Below are 18,245 nucleotides of genomic sequence, written 5' to 3' on the forward strand. Positions count from 1 at the left end.
ACAATTCATTTTGCTTATATAACATTCTAAATCATGAAGCATAGTCTAGAAACCACAATGACTGGGTTCAGAAAACACACTAAGCCGCAAAGAAGCAAATAACATTTTGGTTTAGTGCGATGTGCGAATCACAGGCATCTACAGGGATGGTAGCAGGGAGTGGGGGCAAGTGATAAAATGTGCATTGCCAGGTAATAACACAAACTCCACCCCTTATATATTTGTGATGAAAATACAAAAGGGGTTGCATTGTGACATCACAATGCAGAGTTTGTCATTTTGGTGTCATTTGAAGCCTGTAATTTCAACCAAATCATAATGTTGCTTTCAGGCCTTGTAATTTACTGAAATATGGGAATTCTGTCAAAAGAATGAGGACCAAATTCTATTGTTCCTCACTTCTTCTGAGTAAAGTAATCTGCCTTAAAGCATCTGTAATGCAGATCTACTGTTCCTTTCATAAACGTGCACCACCACTCCATTAGTGTAGTTAACCTAGAGTTATAGTCAGATTTATTTATTTATTACTAATATTTCCATGCCACTCTACTCCAAATGGCTCAGTTTATCTTTTCCACAGTGCTGTTCATGATAAAAGCCAGCTAGGGAAAAATTAGGGAAGCAATATATGAAACCCATATTTTTAATGCTAGCAATCCATTTTTCCTAGGACAATATACCCACTATTCATAACACAATTTATTAGCTGTTTAAATGGACTTATAATGATAAGTAATTACAAATGCAGTTCAATTCTAGTTTACCTCAGATCACTTTCACCAAAAAAGAAGTGCAATTTTTTTGCACTGATTGTAGAAGAGTAACAATGTCATCAGGAGGCAGGCAACCATTTTCCTCTTCAAGACACAAGAAATGTCATCATTCTGCTGCACCTTGACTTTTTCTGGAAATCATTAATAAAGGTTTATATGCAATCCCCAGCGTCCTTTGAGGAACTGATGAGATCAAACAATTCCAATTTAGCTTCAAGTTTACTGCAATACTGATATTTCCAAGCAGCTTACTAGGTTCAAACAATACCATCCTTAATACATTAATTTAACATGTTACATTTAAGTTCCAATCTGCTCCACTGAAAAGATCAGCCTTTATCCTTATCATTAAACTACAACCTGAGCTTTGTGTCTAGCTAAACTGGGTGTTCAAAATCTTTGTGCTTAAAAAACTAGTGCATTAAAATATTATTTGGACTGCCTATGCACATGAGAGATTCCCATTGGGGAAATTAACCCCAAATATATATTTTTTCCAGAGGAAAAAAAGACCATGTTATTTATTTGTCAATTTTTCACAATACTTCAGATTTTCTAGTGAACTATTCCCCAAGCCTCAGCAGATTTTTTTTTTTAAGAGTGGGAGAGGGAATGGTGTAATTTAATAGGATGTTTTAAATATGTTCTCCAGGACCACTACTTCTTATTGGAACTGAACAGCTCATGGAAAAATGGTGTATTATAATCACTGGCTTGAACTCAACACACTCTGTCCCTTTACTCCCTTAATATAATGTGACAGTAGAGGGCGCCCTTTTAATGTAATTCAGTAGTGAAGTTCCAGATAATATATTTGGACATAAATACATGGAAAGAATACTGTAGCTCTCAAGGATTCTAATTGGAAACACACCTTGTCCAGATGCCTCCTCTCCCTTCTCACTGTTCCAGCCAATTCAGAATATTATACTTATGGGCTGAAGATGGGGAAGGGGAAAAAAATCAGATACTGAAGTGTATTAGGTGTAGCCAAAGTTTCACAAATGTAGTCCAGTTTAATTTTACAGACTAACAAATGTGAACATAGATGGATTTCAAGTGCTCATTGCTGAAAATAATAGAATCAAAAGCATTTGTGAATAAGGGGCGTGTGATTTATTCAAAGCAGTTGGAGGTATGCCCAAAGAAACCTTTAGCCCAAATAATCCCTGTATCCTGAACAGAAACTGTCCTAGCTTTTCGTCAGTATGTATCTAGTGAATGCCATTTTCCAGAGGACTAGTTGTATTTAGATCAGGTATCTAAATATGTTCTCAACAGGTGGCAGGACTTGGTGGACTTGGTCTCTAAAGTCCAGCAAGGTCATATCTGGGCAATACTTAGAGATTACTGAAAGATGACAGGGAAGTAAGATAGAACTGATATTTTATTTGGATTGATAGATTATTGAGAAAATTTATAAGGAAAGAAAGGTCAACAAGTATTGCACTGGCTAAACTCAGATTACCTTTTGATGAAGGAGTCTTTTAACTTACCAGACTTTCAAAAGTATCACTGGGCATTTTGTTTTATTATCTATATGTATGGGGAATCAGAATTCAGCTGAATATCAGCCATTATGAGCTCAATTGGGAAGTTATGACTTACTTCCATTAAGATCCTGGTAATTACTTGGATCAACCCATGCCTAAAAAAGTCTTTTATTTCCTGGTTTGACAGCAGCTAGTTATATTTGGGCCATATTGGGACATAGAGTGGATTTTGATGCTGAATCTCTTGAATACTTACCTTTATGGAAGAATTCTACTCTAAAAATCTGTGGTAAGACATTCTGTTGGAAAGTATGAGCAGAGACTGGAATGATTACTTTAAATCAATTGCTTTATAATTATTATTTTAAGGAATTAGAATGACTTCAGATAAATTTTTCTTTGCCAATGCACACAACAGCGGCAATAAAATCAACTGAAGCATGTTCTGATAGCTCAATGCGTATCAGACGCTTTAGACATTTCAAAGAAGCCTGAGATGCTATCATTTTTGATGGAGTGTCTTTTGAAATCATATCATCTTTGTATCTATATCATAAATTTAAAAATATCATTAAAATTGAAATTATTGACATTTATGATTTATGTAATAAAAGTTGGAATATCCAATAATGGAACAACAGTGGATACAACTCTTTAAAAAATTGTTTGTTTGGATTTGAGGCTGAAATTAATTCATCAAAAGATTTTATCCTGAATTTATTGGATACCTCAAAGAATGCAATAGAAAGGATGGACTGTAGCTTTTCTTTATTGGTGATGTAAGAAATTTGAAAGTATGTTAACCCATACAATTTGATCTTGTCCTTTATTTATTCTTTTTGAAATAATATTGTAACATAACTAGATTCATGAGTAAATGTTTTCATGTTAAATATGTGATTCTATTCTGAATTATATTTTACAGTTATGGAATTTGATCATTTCTGAGGAACTTTGGATATAGCAGGCATTGGCAGTAGCTAAGAAAATTTGGAAAGGTACTATTACTCTGGACAGCTAGGATTGAATTAAAGCAACGTATAATTTATCAATGTTTGAAAAGGCAATTTTCCCCTACTAATAAAAAAAAAGACACATGGCTGAACAACCCCTTGCATAATTGTGTCTGTGTAGTTATCAAGAGTCAAGCTCAACTAAAACACATCTCTACCTTTTAAAGGCAATCTTGATTCCTGGTGATTACATCTTTATAGTTTTTCCAGTCTATCTAAGAGCCCTAGAATTCCCAGTAGTCCCTGAGCCTGACTTTGTTTCACTTTGAAGATTAGTTAAAGTTGGCTAGGGACTACCACTTCTTACTGGAAATTAAATTCAATAATTTATCAAGATCAACATGTACTTATAGCTTGGGAAACAGCACTACAGATTGATTATAAAATATTTCAAACCTCTTGTAGGATTTGTCTAAAGTTTGCACCTCTAAAGCTATAATACTGGGAACATCTTTTGAAGACTTGTCCACCTTAAAGGAAAATATTATGACTTATGTGCCCTAAATAATATCAACATAGCTGCACCTTCAGTGGTCTAACTTGCAGATAAATGGTTGCAGGAGTAGATTTGTTATTAATATTTGGTGTGAGATACAACTTTATTGTAGTAAGTAAATAAAAAATCTATTGCTTCCAATCCCAAAATAAATTGCATCCTGTCCTTTTGAAGGTTATCAGATAAATATAGAGGTTTCTGCAGAACAAATCGCTTTAGATTTCATTCTAGGTTTGAAAGCAAACAGCATTTTGTGCTTTAAAAGTAAAAACTGAACCTCTTAGAAAAGGTTGCACATGTTTTTTTCTGCCAGAATTTTCTCTTTAAAAGTACCAGACCACCTGTCTCTCTGCCCATCATGATCCATCACAATCCATCCATTGATCCATCAATCGATCCACCGAGCCACCCACCTACCCACATAACTATCTACTGTACCTACCTACCTTTTTCACTGTTTCATAATGACTCAGGGTACATAATTGCCATATTTAATTGATCACATATTCTATTTCCAAATATCCAAATGCCCAACATTTCTAGTGAAAACAACAGTGCTGTACTCTGCACAATAGGTAGTACTGTTTGCAGAAAGAGAACATTATCTTTAGTAAAAAACATTCTGAGACTGAAAGATAGGGAGGAAAATAACCCAACAACCTGACAGTGGATATTGGAGGAAATGGGATAGAAAACTGAAAGAGAAGGAAGGAGGAGACATGTAGATATATAAAGGTACAGAAAAGTATATTTCATGTGGATAAGAAATGTCTTGATTCAATTGAGATGTGATTTTGTTTAGCAGAAAATAGGCATCAGTTTGCCCACCAATAGATTTGAGAACAACCCAAAGGTAGAAGCAAAATGAAGACTCCTGTTCTTTCTAATTCAATTCTTATTTAGTATGTAACATTAAAAAAAAAAGTTCTGTTCATACAAAATGCAAATTAAAAGCAGTATGTTGTCCCTATTTGCAGGTTAGAGGAACTGCATCTAGGAAAGAGTATCTTACTACAGATCTTCATATTGTTTACTGCAAGTAATGGAGATTAGACTGGGAATGATTCTAACAATCCTGAAGTATTGTTTGACAGGATTATATTTCTGCTGAAAATTATGAGAGAATTCAACAATCATATAATATTGTTCATTGACTGTATTTGCACAACATCTTTAACCATGTCAATTACAAACCAATTGTCTGCATTTACACAACATAACTAAACTTGATCAGTTTTAGCTTTAGTTAAACCTTTTTTCTGCTTTATATATGAGACCATCCCATTTGGTCTGACTATGATTCAATATACAGTGGTACCTCGGGTTACGAACGCCTCTGCTTACGAACTTTTCGGGTTACGACCAGCTCTGGCCGCAAAAATTCACCTCGGTTTGCAAATTCCGCCTTGGGGTACGAACCAGATCTGCGGCCATTTTCCGCCCATACCACGTGGTCTGCGGCCATTTTTCCGCCCATGCCACGTGGTCCACGGCCATTTTCCGCCCGTGCCATGTGGTCCGCGGCCATTTTTCCGCCCTGCCACGCAGTCCGCGGCCATTTTTCCGCCTGTGTCATGTGGTCCGCGGCCGTTTTTCTGCCCTGCCCTGCGGTCCGCGGCCGTTTTTCTGCCCTGCTGCGTGGTCCGCGGCTGTTTTTCCGCCCTTGACGCGTGGTCCGCAGATGCCGGAACAGATTAATGGTAATTACATTGAACCTTATGGGAAAATTTGCTTCGGGTTGCGAACAAATCGGGTTGCGACCAGAGTCATGGAACGGATTAAATTCGTAACCCGAGGTACCACTGTACATTATTGGATCAATTGGCTGTAATGTGGTCAACCATTAGTACTGCAACTCAGAAATAAGAATAGGTATAAACTGGATTCCCAATTAATATCCCTTTCCACAACATATATACATTTGCAACCAAGATCACTCTACTCTGTGGGGTTGCAACATTGTACCCTTATAAACAAAATGTCCACTGAATCCCCTGAAGCTTCAAATCAAAGGCTCACGATATTGCAAAATTGCACAATACTTTGGTAATCTAATGTGAGATCTTTCAGGGAGCTCTAAATTTTTCAAGACCTCACCCCCAAATGTCATCATCTAGGAAAATTCTGATATTCAGATGGTGATTTTTTGTGTGTGTGATTTTCCACAATCTTTTAAGATTTCACAAAGTCTATCACAAACACAATAATTATTTGACCTCTAGTCAAACTGAATTATTCCCACATAGCTCCTACCAGTCCAGTTCAAATGTCATATTTAAAAGCCTCATGATCAACTAACTGGCAGGCAACCTAGTTGCACTTTTAAATGCTCAACGCTATCTAACTGAACATTTTTTTTCACATGAAAAAGTAAAACTTAAGCAAAGCAGGGACCAAAGCAGTTTCAGATCTGGATGTAAACATAACAGGGCTATCTTGCAATATTTTGCTGCATGTTTCTACTTATCACAAATAACATTAAGTGCAGTTTTCTCCCAACATTGAGATAAAATGGGGAATCCTTCAGATGTCACATTTCTTTCATGCATTCATTATATCCATTGGCCTAGACAACCATATTTAGAATGTAAAACATTTTATTACACTTCTTCAAAAATAATGTAAGATGGGCTGACCCTTCTGGATTGTTTCACGTTGAAGCCAAGTTTCATGATACTTACTCTTTCCTAGAACTTTGAACCCCAGCTAAGTCATTATACCTAGCCAACTTTGGCTGATCTTAAAAAGTTGAGCAGCAGGTTCAAGACCTGGTTACTACGTGGGTGGGAGACCACCAAAAAATATTGGAGAGGTAAGAAGGCAATGGCAAATCCCTTCTGTATTGTTCTTACACAGTTTCATAGATGTATTCATAAAATCACCAGGTGTCATGCTTGACTCAAAGGAGATATCAACTTTTTATCCTTTAAAAATGTTCAGATAAATCGCTGAGCTCCTGCCTCCCTTAACTCTCAGTGGGTCATTGCCAGAAGTATGTATGTTTGCATTTGTATTTGAGTACTTTTATGTTGCTTCAGTCTTCTAATTTTAAGCAGCTTATTAGCAACAACATACAAATATATAGCAATACAATAATGATAAACAAATAAATACAATAAACTATTTTAATAGTATAATCATAAAACCATGGTACCATATGTCATTAAACAACAAAAATGTATCACATATTCTGGTACCTCTACCCATTCTAACCTCAATACCCAAATGTGCCATGTCTTTAAAACCATCCTGAATATTGAAAGTGAGAGTACAAGTTATTATATCTGGCAGGAGAGTGATCCATAAAAGAGGAGCTCCTGCAGAGAATAATTGAGTCCCCTGTCACTACACTGCATGAGGAGCAAGGCTCCTCAGCAACCAGGCATGTCTGGGGTAGGCAGATTTTAGGTGGAGTAAGTGGGGCTGGAGATAGGGCAGGCCCCAAGCAGTGCAAAATTTTTAAAGCAATCACTAGCACTAGCAACCAATGCAGCTCCCACAATACTGGAATTGCATGGCTGTTCTGGATTGTCCTAATTAACATGCAGGCAGCTGGATTTTGTACTAGTTGCAATTTCTGGATAGTCTTCAAGGGCAGTTTCATGTAGAATGCATTATAATAATTCACAACAGCATAAGTCACTGCTAGCCACTGCCTTCTACTCCTGCAACAACTCCATCTGGTATACCAGTGGAAGCTGGGCAAAAGTCCTTCTGGCCAAGCTTCTACCTGCTGTTCCAGCAGGAGCTGAGAATCCAGTAAAACTTCCAGTTGTGCACTAACTCTTTCTGGAGGAGCACAACTCTGCCCAGAGCTAAAGTTGGTTCCAGAATCAGTTTGTCTCCGGACTTACAACCACTCTATCTTGCTAGGGCTGAGTCTCAACCTGTTTCTCCCCACCAAAAATCTTGTAGCCACAGGCACAAAATATGACTTCCACTGCATCTCTTGGATGGCTCAGGTAAAGATATATAATTGGGTATCATCAGCATATTGATGATACTAGGCCACAACTCTGAGTGAACGTGGGTGATTTTACCTGTAAATTCTCTGCTAACAATCCACAGCAGCTCACTAATGCCTCTTCTGCCCCATACTTCCATAAAAGGGTCTAAGTTACTTTTAAAAAGAGCCATCAAATGATACTCTGCAGACATAACAGGAGCAGAGAAGTAATTTTGCTTCACCACCCTTATTTCAGGGTTTTGTCCTGAATGTGGGCATGTATCTATGTCCAATCAGATTCACTCTTTGCCTTCCACCATGTCCTCTACTTCATCTCCCAGACCTCTTCAGTCTGAGGTGGACTGATCTAAGTGGTTTCATCCCTCTACAGAAGGTTCACCAGGAAATTGTGTATTTCTTATATCACTCACACCCTCAGATCACATTCTGCTTCAAATATGTCCTTAAGTCTGAGAAGGAGCAAAAACAAAATCTTGCAGCTCTATGCCTGAAATTTGTCCTCAATCATTGCTAAATTACATATTAACAATTCATTTCTCAGCACTTGTGCCACCTCATTTAAATTGGGGAGTGAGGAGAGAAAAGAAAAGAGACTATCTTCTCTTAAAATAAGGTTGATGATATGCACCTGCCATTAATATATTGTACACAGTGTCTCTATCTCATTACAACAACGATTTGGGTGAGAACAAGAGTCACATAGTGAGAATCACTTCAACACGTGCTTGTTCATATGCATAAACTCCTGTGTACCAGATGGCAAAATATAATGACATCTTAAACAGCTAATTGCATAAACGTTGTAATGCAGATAATTGCTGAACCAAAGTACAAGTTAATAATTTTGCACGGTAATGCCTGGCTTGAAATTAATCCTCAAGGAAAGTTGTGACAATCCTCATACGCTAAAGTTCACGAAGCGGTAATTAAAACTAGCACTCAAATCATTTGCTTTTCAAACCTTCAATTATGACTCGGCAGACTCACTTTTCAGAAATGTAGACACGTTAGCCAATGTTTTGTCATGTTCTTTTTCGACAAATAGTATGAGGTTGTTTATGCCAATGCCCCCTAAAATACACAGAGTAAGATGAAAGGACAATGACGATTTTTTAACTAAATCGTAGTTGTTACCTGCAATGCCTTGAAATTAACTCCCTGGTCTCAATGAACTTTTATGGTCCTTCCTCTGGTTTTTGTGGGACACAGACTGAAAAAATGAGGGGATTACTTAGAATTCTCAGTTTGTAAAAGTTTCTCATATTGGCTTCTGGTGTAATTATTGGTTTCTCCTTTCATCTTCCTTCTCTAGCTTTAGAAAAATGTAGGAAAAAACCCCATTTGAATGGCCTCAGATTCAGGTTTTGTGGAATCTTCAGATAAATGTGTGAAATATTCTGATCTAAAAACTAGTCCCTAATATTTTGGGGGCACACCTGGAATTTTGAGAAAGTAACATGGAGCACACACAAAATGCCTGATGCAAGGGCTTTGTTGAATTACAACGTGGCAAATTAAAGTTAGATCTAGTAAAAAAAAAAAAAACTTCCATGTGTTAAGAAATACATGGGATATGGATTACTTTGGGAAACACTGAATGCCTAATTCTGATCAATGCACCATAGGCCTATATCTAGTCCACCTCCTCTTAGAGAAGTGGGGAAAGTAACTGGAGGTTTAGAAGCATGCAGGACACATATCCTGTCACTGTAAAGCAAATGCAAATATGGATTCTCAAGAGGAAGTGCAGTAAATGATCACATCCCATTCTAAAATATTCCTTTAAACAGAGGAAACTGATATAATTATGTACCATGCTGTGCCTCCATAAAATAGAGCAATCATGCTATGATAATAAAATCCTATTAAGCTTTTAATGGCTTTGAAACTGGAAAAGAGGGTATAAATAGACTGCGTATCTGAACTACAAAAATCCAAGTGACCGCTAGGTGGCCACAAAGTGATACAGAAACCAGCTCTTTGCTGTCGACTAGTGGTCACTTGTAATGTCACCTAGTGGTCTAGTGGATTGTTTTAGCCCATGTGTGATAATCCTAATGAATAGGATCTACTGTGCATAATTCAGACCAATGCCACAAAGTATAGTTTTGAATAATTTATTAAAAAACAAAAACAAATGGAAGATAAACTTTTAATGAGATGGGCGGTGACAAATTTGATATATCAATCAATCAATCAATCAATCAATAAAATCTTAATGCAAAACTCAGAGCAGTCATGAATAATACAGAACAGATCACCACATAGCAGACTGACCATATTTGCACATTATTCTGTAATATGAAAGGTGGCAACATCTCCTATTTATCCCCATTTCTGTTCTGAGGAAAGAGTTGTGATTGTGATCCTGACCCACATTTCTATAGAGTTTGCCTGTGGAAAGCAAACACAGTCTTGTCTGTTTTACTGAATGAAATTATAATTGGCTGGACTCATACAACAGGCTACCCCATTATGCAGTTTCTTTGGGCTGGGCTGGGCTGGGCTGGGCTGGGCTGAGCATGTTGTGCGAACCCAGTCACATCTTTACCTTGCACAGTTCAAGGTAGAAGCTCACCTGAACACTTTTTTTTGGTTGTTGTTTTCATGAAGTTCATTCTGTTGTATTATATGAAATAGTATTCAGATTATCTGGTTACAAGATAGACTTGTCTTTCATTATTAATGATTTCATGGTTTGCAGATTATGAAGAAATTTGGATGAGCAGATCACTCTGCTGATTAACAATCTGGTTTCCTCCTCTTTAAAGTGTTTCCGAAGGGAACACCAACATCATTTTGTACTATGTTTTGCAGACACTGTTGTACCTAATAAAATATTTCCTGATTGCTTGAATTTAATGACATGAGTTTTTGTTGTTGTAGCCTGCTGGACTGGCATTGCAGCAGGCAGAGCCCCTGGCTTGTCTCACAAGATATTTTGCATTGGTGGACAGCCCAAGTTGAATCTGTGCGGGGTATATCATTTGCTGAGACAGGGAGGGGGAAGGATACTAAATATGTTGGGATGAAAGCATTCTGCCAATGGCAACAGTGGACCCAGGGGATTCTCCTTTGTTAACCAGTGAAATAGCAAGTGAAATGTTGCTATCAGAGTGAAATAACTTCAATGTCTAGGGGTACATAAACAATTGTGGGACAGGGAAAGGCCTCTGTGCGGTGTTGCCTAAACATAGGTGTATTGGAAGGGTGTAGAACAGAAGCAGAGCTACAGGTAATGGAAATTAATGAAACCCCATAAGCCAAGCTCCTTGCTGATTTGAATCAATAACACCAACTACATTCATGAAATCTTTATATGTCTTTGTGGAATCAGGCTTTTAATTAATTCCTGAGTGAATCTGACATATCAGCTGCTACTGACTCTTATATATAGACAAGATTCTGTGCTAAAATATAATAATGTAAAAATCAGTCCTGCACCCAGGAATCCAAATCAGGTGGTTAAAAGGGTGAATTATGCAGCCTACATAAATAATGCAAACCAATCACACATACAGACATCTTTTCTCTTGCTTTACCCAATTTATCATGCTTCTGATAATCATGAAAATGCCAGTCTGGGATCCTGAGTCTTGGAATTTGAGTGTTCATTTAATTTTTGACATTTCTTCAAGCATTACCCACACATTTACAAGTTCAGCTTTAGGACTGTTTATTTTTCTTTAAAGAATAAGAGTTAAATTTCCCATATGGTCATCTATTACTAAATTAGAAGTTTGGACAATGTGAACACAGAATTGCAAATTAAGTAGTAATTGTGATACCAGTCAATTTGTCCCTCTTGTTTAGTCACGTTAACTGAGTCCATTGAATTAATCAATTCCATTCAATGATTCTCACTCAAATAATGCACTAAATTATGGTATGGCCATTTCAATGGGGTTTAAGGCTTAATTACAAAGTATTCTATAGATGTCACAATCACTGCCATAAGCTCAGCTTTCTCTGCTTGCTTATATGAAAATATGCTGAAATTATTTAGGCTGAGTGTCACCAAGCATGAGAAGTAAAGGACCACTAAGCCAGAATTGGTAGGTAGAGCCAAGCATCTATGGCTACTGAGCAAAGTAGAACTAATATAGCTAGGATTATGTGGCCACATTTCCAAAAGCATGCACAGGAAGCCCTAGCAAACTTCTGAAGGTAAGGTTTACTTTCTATACTGTGGTTCCCAACTAAGCAGGAGCACCTAGCTGAACCTGTTGATCTGGAAACTTAAACAGGATAGGGAGTACTTGGATGAGGGATCATGGGCTGCAGGCTAGAATGTCAACTTGAAAAAAAAAATCTCTGAAAAAACAATAGCAAACCATTTCTGTATCATGCCCACCCCAAAATGCCAGGCTGCACCCATGAAAAATATCAGAAGTCCAGCTGGAATCAAAGGCAACCTTTTTTTTTTAAATTATCTAGATCTACCAGTCAATTTGGTAGCATGGTACATTGATCCCAAATCATGAATTATTTCAGGAAAATTTGTTTGCATTGCTTATTTCTGGAGGGCTCAGTACTAGAATTATTGAGGGAAAAATGAGTAAATAACAAATTATGACATCACTTTTTCTGTTCTCCCCTAATCAGCAAAAGCAATAAGGTCTTTATTTCACCACAGTGTTCTCTAACATTCCTATTAATCCATGGCACAGTCACTCTATAGCACAGGCTACTTTAGACAACTTTCAGAGAGACAATTCACTTTTCCATATGTGCACATGACTCACATTAATACATGACACTGGATGAGTACAAAGAGGAAACTAGGGCCCTAGCTGTGCATTTGACAAAATGGCCATGCTATAGGGCATTCTTATAGATGACAAAATTAACAAGGCCTGTCTGACAAAGATCCATATACCTACTTATTACTTAACTTAAAGATGAATTACATAACAATGCACCTGATGTGTGCATGCATCTGTGCTAGTATGAGCATACTAAGCATTGATTCATACACCATAAGAGACTAAAAACTTGACCTTGGTCCTGGTAACTCAAATTATTAATTTGATTTGAAAAAGATATTTTCCTCAGTCTAACGCCATCTAGATATGTTGGGAATGTTTCATGGCTAGTACTATGCTGACTGGTATTCTGAGAAATTTCGTTTTAACACATTTGAGAACACCAGAATATGGATGCTACTTTAGAAGATATTTTAAACTTTATGCTCCTTATTTCAATATACCCGATGAATCAGTGCAAGTACCAATACTTAAAAAAAAAAATGTTTTGTTTATAATGCAGTCATATGAGCCTTATATGTCAGTCAGCTGACTCATGGAAATATCACATGGTTTTGACCATGTGGCAAAGCCACAGAATTACGACTGCATTTAAATATAACTGGGGCATTTGGTTCTGAACATTTATCTATCATTTAGTTATGAGTGGGGATGTGAGACCTGATATTTCCCCATATACTTATAGCATAAACCCTACTTGGTTGTGTTGTGACTATTTGGCAGGTTTGATAAGTGAAAACCATATTGTTAAAATTTTTACAGTGGAAGTCCACAGATGTTCATAGCAAGCCACAATGATGTCAAAATGTTGATGTGTGTTACGATGTCATTACATAAATGCTACAATTGCATCAAGTCATCCACATCATGACACATATGCCCCCTTAACAATCCCTCCCCCAACACCTTTGTGTTGTCCTGTATCTTTCATCACAGAGGCAGGGAACCTTTAGATGTTGCTGTCTATTCCCAATATGTCAATTTCCAGTATCTTCACTTTGGGCTATGCTGATTGGATCTGATGGAGATGGAGAGCCACCTTTCCTGAACAATTCTGCAATTTTTCTCCTGACACAGTGGTCCCAGTTTATAGAAATTTATCTAGGAGGTTGTTTCTGTCCAAACAGTACAATAATTTAAGATAGACCTCAAGCTGTGCCAGATCCCATGCAATCCTGTGCGGCTTTCAATGGCATTTCAGTCAGGCTAGGATCAAGATGCCAGTGAGACCATTGGGCCTCTATTTCAGGATCTTCTCCACACAGTGGTGAACTGAAAGTGTGAAGCTCTAATAAGGAAATCGCCTCATGAATTTGCCTTAATGTGAATCCAAGACATGACAGTCTCACTAATATTTACGTCCATCCTTTCTACCTTTTGGCAAGTGCTGAAACTACCAGAGAAATCTGTAACAAATTATTGCATATTTATATTACTATAATAAAATAAATGTATGTGATGCTGAAGGTGATTGTTTGAGAAATGCTTGCTTAGCTGGATTGTGTAAGTTCACCATAGATTCCTCTTAGGATCTATTTAATATATGGCTTCTAATAAGAATTTGTTTGCATAGCCATAAAGAAACTGACAAATATGTGTCCTCAGAGGCAATAAAGACTTTAAAAGTAGCATTTGCACGAAAATATAGCATATGATTCATATCATAGTTTTACAAATCAAAGGAATGAATGCATTTTGTTAAGATGCTGAGCAATTTTGATTTTCTTACATTTTTGGAAACCTGCTAACATGAGGCTATGGAAATTTATTCTATCAATCTAGTTCACTTAGAGAAGTGTCAGTGGCCTTGGAAATCATGCCACCTTTGTGATTCAAATTCTTTCAGTTATAGGTGCTTAAATACTTGATTACCTTTAGAGGTTGCTCAAAACTTGTTCTGTCCTTACAACTGGTAAAGGCTATAATAGTACAACTAAGTGCATTATTCAGATTTATTTGCTGAGATTATTTCCTTCATAATGATTATCATTTGTTTAAATCCATTAGAACAACAGCAAAAATGGAGAGGAAAATTAAAAGCTAGATACCGGGGCCGGGGAGGGGGGGGGGTTATGGGTATAGGGTTGAACTCTTGTTTTTGACAAACGGGTCAAGTAAGGTAAGGTAATGAGACAGTTTCATATATTGGGGTTGATTTTTAAGTCAAGGCCAAATGTTTGTGGTGCAGATTTGCCTTTTTTGAACCTAACCAAATTTAGGATCTATGCCAGATACAAGAAATGCTCTTAATTGTGAGCTTTTATATCCTGCAATAATTTCTTTCCTTCTCTCATCTGAAGTGGCACTCCCGGATGTAACGGGACTCCATTTTTTTTAATGTAACATGGGAAAATTCAGAAGTAACACTTGCTAGGAGTTTATGTTTTCAAAAGTTGCTGCATTATGCAGTCTCAGAAATTGTCAACATTACCTCATCTTTCTTTCCAGCCCATAGCTCATTCTAATCTGGGAACATATAGATCTTAACTACAGTTTGTAGCAGAATGACATAAATTTTTGGATGTGCAAAAGACTTTGCTTCACTGAGGCAATCTAGCTAATGTTCAGTTTTGCCTATAAACATCTCTGGGGATTTAGGGCTGCCGAGAACCAAGAGACAAGCAAAATCACAGATTGTTCCTTTGGAAGCCACCTGGTTTATACATTATGCGAGGTTAAAGGATGGATACTTTTATTTATTTCTTCATTAAATGGGGTTTCACCAAAACATTAACGTTACAGATCATGAAGTACCAAAATAATAACTTCTTGGTTGATAAAATATGTACGTGACATTTATTTATGAGGTGAAATAATCTGCGATGAAATCAAAAGAATACTCTACCAGAGAATTCAATTAAAAGCAGTTTAGGATACCTGTAAGTAATTACACTATCACATTCTCCACAGGGTTTAATTCAGGCCAAACCGCAACTACTGTGTGTCCAAAAGATAATGAATTAAAGCAATGCTTTGGCATATTCCCTTACTGAAACGTTAGCAGCCTTCTCCAGTGACATGAAAAATAGGCTTCAATAAGAGCTGGGAAATATATGCAGTTAGATTCAATCAATAAGCTGTCCTTGACCAATGTCCAAATTTTAAAAACAGTTCCAAATGAGTTATGAGGATTCTTTCTCTGATTTTAAGTGTATTAATTTTGCAGTGTATACACAGAAAGTCCTATGCTATCTGAAGGCAATATTTTGACAGCAGTGGAACAAATTGTGAAGAGCCTACACGTTCCTTTTTGGAAGGTAGGAAGGCCGAGCACAGCTGGTATGTGGATGGCAGGCTGCTATGGAAAAACGTACGTGCTAATTTTGGAAGAGTAGAGAAAGTAAAATGTACAACGAAATAGACGTCTTACTCTCAGGGTCCCATGCTTGGGTGATTGGAATATTGGTGCATGAAAGGAGGGTTGCTGCTTCCCTACAACAAGGAACAGCAAAAGAGTGAGAATCAGGAGTGAGATAGAATGGAATCTATCACTTTACCATGAAAAGGATTCAATAGAAAAATGTGACCTCCATATAGAGGTCTACCCTACTGGTGTGCATCTTCTGATGTTCTTCCTTAAGACTCTTTCAGCAGCAGTGGAGAGTATCACCCCTTTGTTCTTGAAAGGATGAGGACAGTGGTGGCAGTTTGGCTTAGAGGAACCCATTCATAACCCCACTTAGAGTTCTTAAATACAGCCTATTCAGTAACAGTATGAAAAGCCCAATTAGTACAAGAACTTTTAGATCAGGGATGCAGAATTGGCAGCTCCAGGGCTACATTAGCCCTTCAAGTCTTGAATGCATTCAGGAAGTGCTTCCTAAAGTAATTTCTAATAAGAAGAAACATGATTAAATATATAGGAAATCACATTAATTGCAATTAATTAATTTAATTAAAATTCAAGGATCTTTCCATTAAACTGAGTCTTTCTCCTGTCTTTCCACTTCTTTTTTGGACTCTTTCAGAGTTTGTGTGATCTTTGGCCCAAAGATTGCACACCTCTGGTTTAGATGAATGAGTAGTTGCATGTGTGTCAATCCTGAATCTATTAGCTAAGAGTCAAATGTCAAAATACATCTGGGTGTTTCCCCTTCTCCTCACCCCAGCACGTAGTCTGTTTCATCAACTCATCATGTGAAGACTTCCATCTTAGCCCACCTTGAGATGATAGGTATTGGTAAGCCAGTTGTGGCTTACATTGATGAGTGACTCTGAGAGTATTATCTATCTGGGCTGTTGAAAGCAGGTCTGTGGCAAGCAGAGTGTTCATGGTGAATCGGCAGTAATATGAGAAACAACAAGGGATATTGTGGCTGTAAATGCCTGCTGTTGCATCAGTCTAGTTAAATTGCCTTCTTCATCACAGCAGTGTGTGAGACTTGAAACTTGAAATGGATCAAATGGAAAATACTGTTTTCCACTTGGATGATTTCTTCTGTTGCCCCTTCGTGTTCAGAAGAACAGATACATACTTTCTTTATAGCAGTATTTTTTAAAGAGAAATAATTAAAGATATCTTCTCCCAAGTTTTTCCTTTTCTCCATTGAAGTTATTTACTTCATCTATTTTACCTATGAACCTTTTAAGGATATGTGGCTCTTCTTATGAGAACTCAAACCTGTTGCTAGCAAACCCAAACTTTTGGCCAGTTCTGTACAATTTACATTCATTACTCTGAATGTTTTCCAGGTTGACTGTTGTGATTTAAGGAAAAAGATAAACCAATATAGAAATAGCTGACTGCAACATGGAAGCATCTGTAAATACTAATTTACAGACTGAGAAATTTGCTAAAAAAATACTTCGTGTACAAAACACAGTACTGAAGAGTTACCAAAATAGATATCATACATCAAGATGTGATGTATAAAATATGGATTGGTCTCTTGCTAAAAAGAGGCAAGACTGGTCCAATGATGTTGCTGGTAATAAAAAAGACCTTTAAAAGAATATGTTGTGGATGGTTTCTGAATTCATTATAGTTGCATTCACAAAGATACATACATATTCAAATATATATATGTGTATAGTAATTTTCAGGAATAGTCTACTAAGCAAATACTATTGTCTCCATGGAACTACAATAGTAAAGTATTTTGTAAGCTGTGCTTTCTAAAACGTTAAGAGAAGGGTTCATTGTGTCCTCCCACTTTCTTAAAAATGAACGAACCTAATGAACAATGCTTCTACCTCATGCAACATTTAACCATGGGACTCATCTAACAGAACTCCAGCACTTCTTTCCTTCCACAGCCACAGAAATTGGCACTAGAGGTGCTTGTTTTCTGCCACCATTGCACACTGATTTTAGTGTGGCAAAACAAGCACAGACTCTGCAAAAATGGAAGTTCCCTCATTTGGACTACAGTGGATAGGGAACATCCAAGCTCCCAACAACTTCTTAGTGCCTTTGATAATTCTTCGTGGAAACATAGAGGGCTTGTTTGAGGTTGTTTTTTTTAAGGAAGGCAGGAAGATGGAAATACATCAGGCTGAAGACCTGACAAACTCACTTTTCCTTGCTTATAAAATTCCCCGCTGACAAGCTTTCCCCCCACCCCCTCCTGCCTTTATGAGCTCATCTGTGAAGGATTGTCCACCTGCTGCCTTATCGTGGGCTCTGGAAAGGTGCCAGAAGATGGCAACGGCATGTACTACTAAGGGAGCATTGGGTGTGTGTGTGTGTGGAATAACAAGGACTGTGTTATGACTGGGAACGTTTGCAGTACTATAA

Source organism: Python bivittatus, unplaced genomic scaffold, assembly GCF_059951505.1.
Source record: "Python bivittatus isolate LINGU-HERP-01145 unplaced genomic scaffold, Pbiv_v1 ctg000700_np1212, whole genome shotgun sequence".
Taxonomy (NCBI): Eukaryota; Metazoa; Chordata; class Lepidosauria; order Squamata; family Pythonidae; genus Python; species Python bivittatus.